Below are 14,491 nucleotides of genomic sequence, written 5' to 3'. Positions count from 1 at the left end.
ACTGAAACTCATGGAGTCTTTGAAATAAAGTGTCTAGCAGTGTGAACATAGGTGTAGGCAAGGACAGGCCATATAGGCATGGGTGTTGGTTTACAGAGATGCATCTAAAATGAGTGAGACAGGGAAAGTACTATATTTTGTTTTTGTTTCAAATCAATTTCAAATCAAGCATGTGGTATTGTACAGGTCAACACATAAAGGGGGAAATGTAATTATCAATAATGTTTTCAACTACTATGTTGCAAAGTATGGAAGCAGAGACACAGAGACTGCACTGCAGTGTATAAACCCACCCCACAGGAACACCTTTTAGAACTCAGAAAGCTTGTGGTAAAATGTTCTTTTTTCTGAACCCCACATGTAGGTTAAGGGTTCATTTTGTAAATGATCACTGATTGAGATCTATTCAAAACACCCGTCCCCAGATTATAGAGGGGCAGGAACACAACATCAACATACCAAGGTAATAGAAAACCCATTCCCTGCCTTTGTGTTTACAGAGAAGGTGTGTGGTAAGCTATGAGACTTTACATCCCAACTCAGTTGAAACCCAGGGCTGTGTAAACTAGCCTGGTTAGTAACCAGGGCATAGTAAAGAAATCCTTCTGTTTTATTGCCACCCTTTCTTTTAGTGACTGTCCCACCTATAATGTCGTGCTAAAATGTTTTTGTTTTGTCAGGACATTCCTGTTTCAGGTCACATGACTATGTTGACAGAAATCATGTAGGTTATCTGTTACATTCCCGACTAGTGGCACACACATTACTTTAAACAAAATCAGAGCAGATTTACCTGCCGTCGCATGTGTTTCCAATGTAAGGAGGACTCACTTCACCATAGGAGCTCCTGCTGAACACCTCTACAATAATCATACAGAATGTGTGTTGAAAAAGTGTTCATTTCTTTCAATACTGGAGGAGAAATGTAATAAGGATGGCTTGTGTTTAAGTGATAGTTATAACAGTTTATAATTTTACACATCACTGGTTCATTTTAATCTGTGTCATAATTAAGGTACCCATATGGCTCTATGTTCATCGAGACAGTTCAGGCTTTTCAGCTCACAACCCAATGCATTCTGGTAAGCGTAGTCCTGCTTCTCTTAAAAGGAAAGAATTTTACCTGAGACAGTTAAAATGTACCGGAATGCATTGGGTTGTGAGTTGAAAAACCTGAACTGTCCCTTCAGTACAAACTTAGAAGAAAAGTGAATTCAAAATGCAGATCTCTCTTGGTAAGAGTTAGTTTGGATGTATATTGCCATCTTAAAATATCTCCAATCCACACTTATTCTATAATGACATCCCTAACCCCCCAAAAAAATACATTTTGACATCAGAACCACAAACCATCAAATATTTAAAATGATGTAAACAGAATGTTTTAATTCAGTGATTTAAAATGGTCTTTGTATCTCAGATATTGTGCATTTCTGTCATAGCTGAATCCCTAAACATTAGCTGTAAATTAGTATTTATATGGTTTAAACACTGTTAACACTGAGCCCTGATGTTATTTCAATGGAAATGATTTAAAATGTGTGATTAATTTAGTCCTCCAGGTAAGTGACAGGCTGGCAGCACTGAATACTCAAGACATCTTTCATTTATCTGCAAAGCAGTACAAACTTCCTCACACATTGGCTCTGTGCTGATGGCAGTTTTGTGAGATTGGTGGTGATTTTGTATTAACTGCCACAAAATCCACCCTTCTCCTCTCTACCATGATTTACATGGTCTCTACATAAAAAAGGATTTTTAAATCTTAAAATGCCTAACACAGGCATCACCAAGTGGCACACCTGGTAAAAGCATGGCTGCATGCTGTGCAGGGTGTGTCAAAGTCAAGGGAGCATCCTGGCTGCGTGAGGTCACCGCTCTTCACTGGGGATTCCAAAGGCAGCATTGGCTTTGGAGGCCTTATGGGTTAAGGGGCAAAACCATCCAGGACTGTTTCTCCTCATCATTCTACAGCAGACCCCACTGGACAGGCGCCTGGTGAGCTCAGACAGACACCTGCAGGGCTGCAGTTGGCTTGCTCATGGGATTGAAGGATGCTAGCTGAGCTTTAGTTCTCGTGAGCTGTGTGGGGAATGTGTAACAGCTACTAAACAGCCCCACAGCTACTAAAATAGACAGTTCACATTTCTTTAAATATTTATCAACTAGCTGGTGATGCAAACAATCGTCCAGGATTTATGATGACAAAATATGCACAGAAGTCTTTAATTTGTTTTATATACACGAGTATATTACTGGCTTGTGTGTAAGTAATAATTAAGACTCTGATGTATTTATTTTGCGTATGATTGTTTTTATTCCACACACACAGACACAGGCTGGATTTATCATTTCAATATTATCTATGATGATCATCATTCAGTGAAGGGACTGACGCATTTACTGCTGCAGTAATAAATAAACATGCCCTACATATGAAGACGACTTAGTTCAACATGAAATATTACAAACACAATTCAACCTTTAGTACAATATGTTTGCTTAACTTCATTGGCAAATAAAAGTCAAACAAATGTACAGAACTGCATTTCAGTCACCTTCCCTGCAGAAAATACATGTTTAACATGACATGTTATCCTCCATGTTATTTACTATACCAAACACACTAGCATCATTGCTGTGCTGAAAAAAAACAAAATTTTGAGCTGAACAAACAGACAAAATATGCATAACTATCTTTAATTTCTTTCAATAAAAAAACATATTTAAAAAAAAAAAAGAATGATATTATTATTGTTGATTTTAAGAAATATAAATGATGGTGATTACTATAACTGTAAATTAGACCCCCCCCCCCCCCCCCCCCCCCACTCCCCCACTCCCCCACTCCCCAAGCTAGAGAGATCCAATGTGTTTCTTTTCATTGAAACTATACATTCATTAATGGAGCTTTTCTCCAGTCAATGTTGTCAAGAAGACATATTGTAACATAATTTACAGAATATAAATACAGGGCTGTATCCGAGACCCTAAAAATCACTGAGATCCGGTAGTTATTATGGATGATGCTCAACACCTGCCGTCTCCTTCTACACTCTGAAGTAAAGAAATAAGATCAAATAAACCTAAAAACAAATACAACAAATACATCATCATCATCATCATCATCATAATAATAATAATAATAAAGTAACTCCTATAGTTTTCTCATACTATGCCGCAGTCTTTGTCACTCAAGCTACTCGCTTCACTACGTTTTACATCCTTGTAATTATCTCTACAATGATAACTATATTTCAACTGCATAGCCTACAAGCCCATCATTGCTTTGTGAACAGTAATGGAGAAGGAGCTTTATGTATGTTTTGTTTTCATTTGGTCATGTAAGGTCAATTGCAATGAACTTGTAGATTTAGTACAGAGCTGTGTACCAAGTTGCAGACTAGCTAATACAGTACTATCTCAGGATCATACCCAGCTGCGTACTAACTTACTACCAACTGCAATGAAAAAAGATACGGAACAACGTTGATGACTAGCTGATCCCCAGCTTCAGTACAGAGCTGAAGCTTAAGCTCTTTATTGTAGTGCGCTACCAAACAGGAACTGAAGGGGGAGCTCAATATAAGTGATTGGATCCATCTTATTATATTTTAAGAGTTGCTCTGACACCTACTCCTTCTCCAGTCCATAATCTTATACCCTACATTTCTAAATTTGTCTTAATGTAATTTAACTTTCATTTTTTAATGTTACAAACTCGTCATTTGAAGTGAATAATGTCAGAAACATCAAAGCAACACAAATACAAAATATATTTCCAGAATGCTGTACTTTTTGTACATTTGAAGCCCTCTTTCCTTGCACAGGTAGTAGGCTTTTATTTTATGAAACTTGACTATAGATTTACAGTTAGTCCATTTTTATTTCTAGACTTAATGCACTGACATTGATTTACAGTAGCTCCCGTTCTCATCTGCTTGACCATCAGGGTTTTGTGCCTTATTGTTTGAACACCAGTGGTGGGCTGACTAATCTGAGGCACAGGAGTGGCGACATTGTTGTTAATTAAAAGGGGCAGCAGTGTGGAGTAGTGGTTAGGGCTCTGGGCTCTTGACCAGAGAGTCGTGGGTTCAATCCCAGGTGGGGGACACTGCTGCTGCACACTTGAGCAAGGTACTTTACCTAGATTGCTCCAGTAAAAACCCAACTGTATAAATGGATAATTGTATGTAAAAATAATGTGATATCTTGTAACAATTGTAAGTCGCCCTGGATAAGGGTGTCCACTAAGAAATAAATAATAATATTAAGAATGCTAATTTGTTTGCCATTTGGAGTGTAGAAAACTGGTCATTTTCTTACTCATCACATCCTAAAATATTTTGTTGCACTGCACTTTTGTCATTCAATTCATGGAACAGGAAAGTGTTTTCTTTATTGTATGTGTTATGTATATAGAGTTTTTTTTTAACGGTTCATTATTTGAAAATTGTTTAATTGTCGCCGGTCAGACAAAAAGGTACTGGATCTGGGATCCATTGCAATCTATCAAAAATGAACCCCTGATATTGATACATTTCTATCAAAAGTATCAAAAACTAAGATTCCAGTGAGGAATACAAAGAGGCCACACCAGGGGTACACAAATCCGTCCTCGGAAAATCTGGTTCCTCCAGGTTTTATAGACATCTTTAATTAATACTGATTAGGAGCTACACATTTTTCAGTGAAGTAATTTATGGTACAGGTGGAACAAGGACAGGCTCTGGATCTTGAGGACTGGAGTCTACACTTTTGTTTTAAATGAATGTGACAGGATAGGTGTCACGTGGTTTGTCTTAAGGGTACTGATTTTATTTTTCCACTCTCACAGCTTACTGCAGCTTCAGCTACCCTGGAGAGCAGATCATGCTGCCCCACAGATCAAAGAAGCTTCAGAACCCTGGAGAGTGTGTCATGCTGCCCCACAGCTCACTGCAGCTTCAGCACCCTGTAGAGCAGTTCATGTTGCCCCTGTGTTACTTTCAACACCTCGGCCAGCGACACAGACCTTGCTCCATTGCTGTCGATCTCCAGTCTCTGACTCAGTCTCACCCACTGTCCATTGCCTGTGTGAAATATAGAAGTGAGAGGCCCAATCAGGACCCCGACAGAGCTAGAACTGAAGCCTGTTAGCTCTGCTTTCTTACACTGGGACAGAAATTCCCTGGCAGAGCTGTGACACACATAATACGCTCCTTTAGACCCTTCTAGTTTGCATAACCTCAGGTTAAAAACAAATGTCTGTATGTCGACCCCACAGCTTTTGTGAATTAGAACTGTCAGAACTTGTTTGAAAGTTGGACTAACTAAATGTGTTGAAGAGTTTTTACATTTCTGCTAATCCCAACTGGAAACGGATTTTTATTTTTAGATGTTGCTTAGCATTTCGGCTCTTATTTCTAAAGGCTAAACTGCCTCCAGGGTGTAATTTAGTGTGCTCAGAACTTTTGGCACTCGCCCACTGAGAGCAAGTCATCATCCTTTACGTAACAGAGATTAATTTTACCATCAAACAGGAGCAAGGTAACACAGAAACTGGAGGACGTCCCCAACTGCAGGACTCCAGGGACTGCAAAATGAGATTTCATTATAGTTTGAAGTTTAAAATTTGCTTTAATCATTATAGGCGCAAACTTATTGAACTTTGTTCTTATTATTCAGGTTTTCACACATTTTAGACACAAATTAATAAATATACCCCTATTTGATGTAAAATAATAAAAATAAAATATAACAAAATTTGTTGTATATTTAAATCGGCTAATTAGGAATTTTGATTCACAAATTATTTCACAAACTGAAAGGGGCAGCAGTGTGGAGTAGAGCTTAGGGCTCTGGACTCTTGACCGGAGGGTCATGGGTTCAGTCCCAGGTGGGGGACACTGCTGCTGTACCCTTGAGCAAGGTACTTTACCTAGATTGCTCCAGTAAAAACCCAACTGTATAAATGGGTAATTGTATGTAAGAATAATGTGTAAAAAATAATGTAATTGTATGTAAAAATAATGTGATATCTTGTAATAATTGTAAGTCACCCTGGATAAGGGCATCTGCTAAGAAATAAATAATAATAATAATATTAAGATCAACCTTATCAAAAATTATGTGCTAGGGCAAAAATTTTCAACCTGTGGTACACGTACCAGTACTGGTGCAAGACTGGCTTGCAAATGGTACACACCGGCAGTTCTTCTTTATGGCAATATAATTCCTCAACCACAATACACCCTTAATGTATCAGTCTGTTTGTACCAGTGAGTCACAGAGAAATGACAAATGATGATGAGAGGTATGTGTTGTGAACCTTCAAAGTCACTGATGCGGAACTCTGTGTTGTTGATTGTGGTGAACTATGATCAAATAATTAGATGATGCCGTCACATTTTCAGTGATAACTTGCAGACAAAACAAAAGAAAAGTGGTTGTAATGGGGCAAGTCTGTGTTTTACAACAGCCGCTTGAGATTGCACATCGTACTGGTACACCTGGCGGTCCCTGCTGGAAACACTGGTACTGGAGATGAAAAGATTGAAGAGCACTGTGCAAGGGTACAGGCCACAATATAAAAGGACAGATAAAGGGATCAAACCTGTTTTATCCTGTATAAAGAATATCTTTTTCTGAGGTTAAAAGAAGTGCTTGAAGCCGAGAGGAAGCCAGAAGACAAATAGGGATGTTTTGCACAAAATCATGTAGAATATCCAATGTCATATTACATATACCCAGTGTTATATTACATTCCTTCATGAGCCACATGCATTTCTGTACATTAAATCAAACATGGACTTTATTCCACTGTGATGGAATATATAGCACTAAAATGAACTTCAATTTTTTATTACACATACAAACACACACAATCTGCATTTATCAAAATCCCCTGTGATCATAATTTAAAATATATATATATATATATATATGTAATGTTTCAGCAAAGTGTACTGCATATACTGTTGTGGTAATAAAAAAACACAAGCTACAACTCAGCAAAATAAATAAATAAATAAATAAATAAATAAATAAATAAATGTAATCAAACCTTCATATACCTTGATCTGCATATACCGTAACTGCATTGAAATGGAAATAAGTTTGACAAATGAAATGTAAAGGAAAACTGAAACGCTAAACTTACAACTAGTCATTTTATTACCCCCCCCCCCCCCCATTATTACACATTTCAAAATTTCAGCTCCCTTTTATAGTAGGGGTGTGCTGAGTAAAAAGAGTAAACAAGTATCTATAACTATTAGGATGATTTTTTTTGATGAGTTATACATAGGTAGTTTTATTTGACAATAACAGTTTTATCCATGTCCATTTCTGCTGGCAAAATGCATATTAGGACTTTAAATAAGTGCCAGAAATGCATGATAAGTCACTTCTGATTTTAACCCAACCACTAAATACAAATACCTAAATGAGTATGAGGGTGCTTAATATGAGTAATGGCTTCAAGTAACTTCCAGACCAAAGCGACAGTGTTACTCTCCATTAAACTGGAACTGAATTATGTTGAGTCCAGTGTCATTTTAAGTTTATGCAGAGCATACAGCTGACTCCACGAGGTACAGGGAGAGGCATTGGGATTGTTCAGCAGGAATCTGTCTCTGTTTAATGGTCTTTATAATTGCTATGAAATCCGTATAGAACAGGATTATTTGCAAAAGCCAGAATCAGTCTGGCTTTTGCAAATAATCCTGTTCTATACAGATCAGTCCGTATAGAACAGTCTATTCGTATCAGTCTACTCGTATTGCAACCAGGAGCTGATCTGATGCCTTTTTTTTTAACAAAGATTAATAATGTGCTACAAGAAGGTAATTATTCGAGGTGATAAAAAGTTTCCCTACTGAGGAGGCTCTCTGGAGATTATGAGTAACCAGCACGTATTGAAAGACATTATCTCCCCCTCAGAGCTCCTTATTAAACTGGCAGCATTTATATGAATTCTGCCGAGGACGAGGTCTGGATGGCATGCCAATAATTTACTGCGTGAACTTTAAAAGGCATTTTTGTTTGTATGAAGGAGGAAGGCTCTGAGTGGAACAGACAGGGAACATTAGGTTTATGATGTTGAAACGGATTGTTGTGAAACAACAGATCCCTGCAAAATAGCCTCAGGATAGACCTTAAAAATAAAAACGCAGTCCATTTTTTAAATAAATGCTATGATAAATGTCATTCTCATGAAAAGTCCTGGATTGACAGTACTGGGGCCGAGGGGGAGGAGCAGTGGGCATTGATGGAAGACGAATTCAGGCTGGAAGTTATGATGAGTTTTTTTTCACTCAGAGAATGATAAATGTAAAAAAGTCTTGTTGGTGAGATGTACGGAGGCTCTAAAAGCAATTGGACTCTGGGGGAAATGATTTACTACAATGTGACAAGCCTTGATAGGCTGAGCAGCTATTACACTCTTCTCAATCATAACTTATTGCAATATGCTTCCAAACACAACTCAAATGGAAATACCGTTGGATCATTAACTATTGATGGTGAAACTGGTGACACAACCCAGAGGAGCAAATACGGCATGCTCTGCTCTACGGAATAGTCAGAATGGGTTCTAGAAGTTAGGAGTATTGTTAACTTTGTAAAATCACACATCACACATGTCAGTGTTGTACATTAATATAAAATGTAACATAATTCATGTATAACAAAGCTACATATTATTGTTTTTCTGTACTGCACTATTTTTTTCCCCCAAAAAACCTAAACATGGTTCAAAGATGAGAATTTGTGCCAAGAATCAATTTGGTTATGCTCTGAAGATCTATGAAGATTGAAAACCAGAGTGTCTGTTGTTACTTCCCCTATTGTTCTGACACTAAATCGAGTTTGTTGCTTACGGCACCATTTGTTTTAGTTGTGGAGTGTGATGGTGTGGCAGAATGGCTGAGTGGGTGACGTCACAGACCAGGAAGCGGACACACACATAAATACAATATTTATAATAATAAACCACACATGTCTGCCACATACATACATTCATTTACTGCATTAAGCCTTTTTTAAATACTGCATATATTAATATCTATTTTTGTATTTGGGAATCAGTTAACCCTTTGTGGTCCTATGTTGGACCAGGTCCGACATTACAATTTTTCCTTTCCATCAAAAAGGTGTCATACACAGGTCCCTAGTCGTTTTTTCTCCGGAAAAAGCAGAGAAAAGCTTTCAATGGCCGAGAGAGGCCGATAGAAGCCAAAAAAGAAAAAAAAATGGAGGCGGATGTGAGCAATTCGCCACAGACATAACACGGACATAAACAAACAAGATAGCTGCTACCGCATCCAGCGCTTAAAGAAAATCGCGGACATTTGCCAAGCTTTTTGAGATAGTAATAAAATAATAACTTGGATAGCATTATTGAGGAGTTTGGTGATAAATCAGGTGATCAGGAGATGATTTATCAATATGCACTACTGTGAAGAGATATGTGATAAATACAGCAAACAAGGAGTAGGGCAGGGCTGGAGATGTAGTAGTGAGTGACCTGTTGATATGCAGTGCCTTTTAAACCTGTTTTACTGTGAAAAACTTTTAAACAGCGCATTAAAATAAACAGTTTGTGTGAAAATAATTTAGACCCGACGCGCCTGACAGGCGCTGAATAAATGGACTGCAAAGGGTTAATAATAAGCAGGATTAGTGTTTCCTTGCAAGATCCCACCGGATCACTGAAAATCATTTTGAATTACAGCAGCCTGGTGCTTCACAACACACCTGGGATCATGCATCAATTTATCTTAATGCCTGCAGTTGTGTGTTATTGCTGACTAAATTGTTTTATTCTGGAAAACAAACCCGAGGGATTGTGGTTCACACCTGGGCACAGGCATCCAGGTTTTATTATTATTTTTCTTGGACCAGGGACACTACTATCATTAAACTAACTTGTAAAAAACTAAATTTAAACCCTTCCTTTCCTTTCCTTTTAGTAAAGGCTTATACAGCCTCTAGTTTAATTCATCACGTGTGTTTTTTAACCCCAAATTTAACAAACACATTCCCTTTTAAACAAACTTTATTTAGAAAGAAGAAAACCATGAAACAAACTAAACAAGATTATGCATTTAGAACAAGATCAGGTTTCATTTTGAATATGTGCTTCTCTGTTTCTTGGGTTTTCTGGCCTAGAATGTCATGTTTGTGCTTTATTGCAGTTTCATTTTGATTTATACCAAATATTTAAATCTGCTTTTATGGTTTATTACTTTATGTGGTTCTATACTATTGCTGCAAAACATTTATTAAAAGGCATTTCAGTTGACTTTCCTTGGGTGATCCGTGTTCCTCACTTGTAACACTCATGGGGCTCAAGTCAGGGCCATGCGTGGCTTTCCCTGCATGAGGTTGGAGTAGCAGGGGGGTGAACCTGCCTCTCGGGGACAGGGAAGTCTCTGCCCCCATCAGGTGAAGGGTAACCAAGTCCTGACACCACTCCCTGGTCTGGGAGTAAAACTTGACCTGGTCAAATTGACCTCATGAGCCTTGTTGGCAATTAATCTAGGGGGGTCCAATCAGATTATTTCTCATGGAAAAAAGTAATTGGACGCCACAGAGTCAGTAGTGAAAACTCCAGTAGCACTATGCTCCTGGCCACTTGCATGGAACACCAGCTAGTCATCAACCAACAGCATGTTCCAACAAGCTAACAGGTACAAGGAGAAAAGCACCATAACCTCTATGTGGTATTTGTTGACTTGACAGAGGCATTCGATTCCATGAATCATGATGCATTGTGGGAGATTCTTCTGAAGTTCCGATGCCCTGGCAAATTTGTGAACATTGTTTGGCAATGACACTTTGCTATGATGGACCGAGAAAAGCACATATCAAAACAAAAGCTGGATATCGTAACAGAGGCAGGCAGATGAAACAATATACATACACAGGGTTTGATTTTAACGCCTGTCCCAGAACAATTCATAAATTTGGTAGGACAAGTGCTTCCTAAGTAATCCGTAGGCCGTGGGACAAGTGCTTTAGGTAGAAATATATTTAAAACTTTTTTATCATGAAAATCGTAAATATGCTGTTCGTGCCAGAGACTCTGGCAACAGGCAAAGTCACTTCTGCTATGCAGAGAGCTTGTGTCTTACCACAAATAGCAGTTATTATTATTATTATTTGTTTATTTAGCACACGTCTTTATCCAAGGCGACTTACAGAGACTAGGGACTACATATCAGCTGCAGAGTCATTTACAATTATGTCTCACCCAAAAGATGGAGCACAAGGAGGTTAAGTAACTTGCTCAGGGTCACACAATGAGTCAGTGGCTAATGTGGGATTTGAACCGGGGACCTTCTGGTTACAAACATTTAGTTGATGACTTTGGAACAGAACTGTATGTGTGTATGTATGAACGTGTGTGAATGGATTTGGTCCTCAGCCTGGCCCATGAGGGTATCGATTACAGGGCACTAAAAACGTAACAGGCACTTTATTAGTTGAGTTTCCAAGTCTTCCAGCTGCCATCAACTCCAATCCCAATTACAATATGACTTATTGGTAAATTGTTTCTCATTCTCGTTAGGTGTGATAATTAGCTCATTAGCCAGCCCTATTGAGCTGGAACTGCTGTGTAATTAGCTTTGTGAGTCTTAATGCAGTCACGTGTTTGCTGAGTGTGGCCCTGACTACCTGACTGTTCTTCACAGTCTGCAACTGGCTTGTGTTTACTCTTTCCAAAAATTACATTTCTGCTTCCTACAGCCTAGGGGTTATATTTTCTATAGGGTGGTACATGTATTATTATTATTTGTTTATTTAGCAGACACCTTTATCCAAGTCGACTTACAGAGACTAGGGTGTGTGAACTATGCATCAGCTGCAGACTCACTTACAACAACATCTCACCCAAAAGACGGAGCACAAGGAGGTTAAGTGACGCTCAGGGTCACACAGTGAATCAGTGAGGGAGCTGAGATTTGAACCAGGGACCTCCTGGTTACAAGCCCTTTTCTTTAACCACCAGACCACCTGACCTGTTTAATTTTTAGAAAGACAAAACTGTTTATGTGAACTCTATTGGGTTTGAGAAACTGCCTTGCCAATATGAAAAAACAAGTATGCATTATAAAGTAGGGGTGTGAAGTGAACCCATACATTGCTTGTAATTGTACTGGTATCCAGAACCCATACATTGCTTGTAATTGTACTGGTATCCAGAACCCATACATTGCTTGTAATTGCTTGACGTCACTGGAAGTGGGCGGGACTAACACCGGCATTATCGTTACAATCCATTTCTGGCCCTGATTTTCACTCAGAAAGTGACCATACAGTCCTTTGATGTTTATTTAACAATTATAATAGCATTTTGAAGTCCTAATGTGCCATTTGAATTCGTGTTGAGCAAGATGTATTATTATTTATTACCAAATGATATTGGGTACCATGGTGGAGATTAATGTACACAGTTGAAGTTATACAAGCATTGACAGAAGGAGATACTATATATATATTTAGTATACTGTAATTAGAAAATGATGCAGTATCTTCAGCCAATCAGCCTCCAGCTCTAGCGGGCTAGATGGTAGATGTCCACAGTGGTGTTGGCACAGGAGCTGTGATTCAGATCAATTTGCAAACGTCTCTGCATTTGCTGGCATCACAAGCCTCAGTGTCCACTTTAAAATATAGACTTTGACCTGATTAAAGATACCAGGTAAAATACTGTAGCACTACAATGCATCAGTAGGAAAACATTGTACTGTTGAATTTCAATGTACATAGAGTGAGGTTAATTGGCTTTGCATAAACTCTACATGTCACACTGCCTGCCTGTACCACAGGCACATTGTACAAACTAGGTCAGCCTTCCTCCTAGTCCCCTGACTTTACTCTATAGGTCACAGTCTCCAAGTAACTCAACTTTAATCTTTTCTTGGCCAAAAACAACCAGTTCCCTGGATCTCACCATCAGTGCACTAGAGCAGACATTTTGAAAAGAGCTTTGAAACAGACTTGAAAGTTGTAAGTGTATAAAATTGTCAGGATGTTAACAATGCAAAGAAAAATAACAGGTTCATTATTTAAACAGTTGTAGCAACACGTGGGGATGTAACGCTATATTTTTTGGAACCCCGCTACTTAAGAGATACGTCTAAATGAGAAGTTGTCTGGAGTAATTGGTTTTCACAAATATCAATGAAACAACTTCCTGAAAGGCGTATGCGGCAGGGCTGATGCCTGCCCCTGTAAATACTATGTTTTTGTTTCATTATAAATATGGTTTGTTTGATTTATAAATGAAAATGTTTATTTTTGGATATGTCAGGGCTGGGAGGCTAAACTGTCCTTCTTGCTAATTGAACAGAATGTGCAGCAGGTGGCCAGGTGTCAATTGAAGAATTGATAATCAATTAACCCTGGTCATCTGCCTTTAAAAAGCAGCTGGCTCTCCAGCCTTTGGTTCTTCTTTATTCTTTGTTCTTTGTTCTTTGATCCATTCCATTCCATTCCATTCCATTCCGTTCCGTTCCGTTCCGTTCTTTGTTTGGTGCTTTCGACAAGCCTGGAAGAAAGGAGAAGAACCCTCACCACTGTGTGTGGAACCAGAGTGAGCGACAACATGACCACCATGTGTCTGGGATAATAGCCTTAGGGTAGGGACTAATTTAGGGGATTTTAATCCCACCAATGTTTGGATTATTTGGTGGGGTTCATGGTGTGGGACCTCTCTGTGTAGTGTAGTAGTGCACAGCCCGAGCTTGGCCACCTTTTATTTTCTACTTGTTTTTGTACAGTGTTTTGTTTTGTTTTGTATTTTTATATATATATATATATATTCATGTACCTGTATATATAGGTCCTCTCCTGCACTAGGGCTGCCATTGCTGGTACCCTAGTGGTGGCCAGGAACACCGCAACTGCAACAACTGCCTTGTACTTAATAAAACCTGGATGCCTGTGCGGTGTTTTCAAGCTCAAACCCTCTGTGTCTCTTTTGTTTCTCAGTGGATACACACAAAGTAACAGAACACCCCTGTTACAGGGTAATACACTTTTTTCTAAAAGGGCACTGGTAATTTTGCAGATGCATTTACACTTATAAAACTTTACCACAGTCAAGTTGCAAGGTCATTTTATAGTTTTCCCATACTATGCATTTACCATAGTTTTACATGTTTTTTTTTGTAATATGCTTTACCATACCTCTCTGTACTTTACAATGCTTACCTCTGTTTAATCATGCTTTCACTGTACTGTATTAGACTTTGCTATGTTTTTACTGTGGGACACTTTTATAAGGGTTAGTTTACCATGGTTTGCTTTTTAATATGCTTTACCATACCATCATTTGACTAAATAGGCATACAAACTATACAAGAACTATACTTTACGATCATAAAAATGCAATATTTAAAATGGCACAGATCTGTAATTGTATATAACAGCATGTGGTTACATTTAGCACTCATTGGTCTAGCATAATACATATTTCAACTAGGCAAGGAGCCTATTGTTG

Source organism: Acipenser ruthenus, chromosome 27 (genome assembly GCF_902713425.1).
Source record: "Acipenser ruthenus chromosome 27, fAciRut3.2 maternal haplotype, whole genome shotgun sequence".
Taxonomy (NCBI): domain Eukaryota; kingdom Metazoa; phylum Chordata; class Actinopteri; order Acipenseriformes; family Acipenseridae; genus Acipenser; species Acipenser ruthenus.
The sequence above is the reverse complement of the archived record's forward strand: the minus strand, read 5'-3'. Positions refer to the sequence as shown.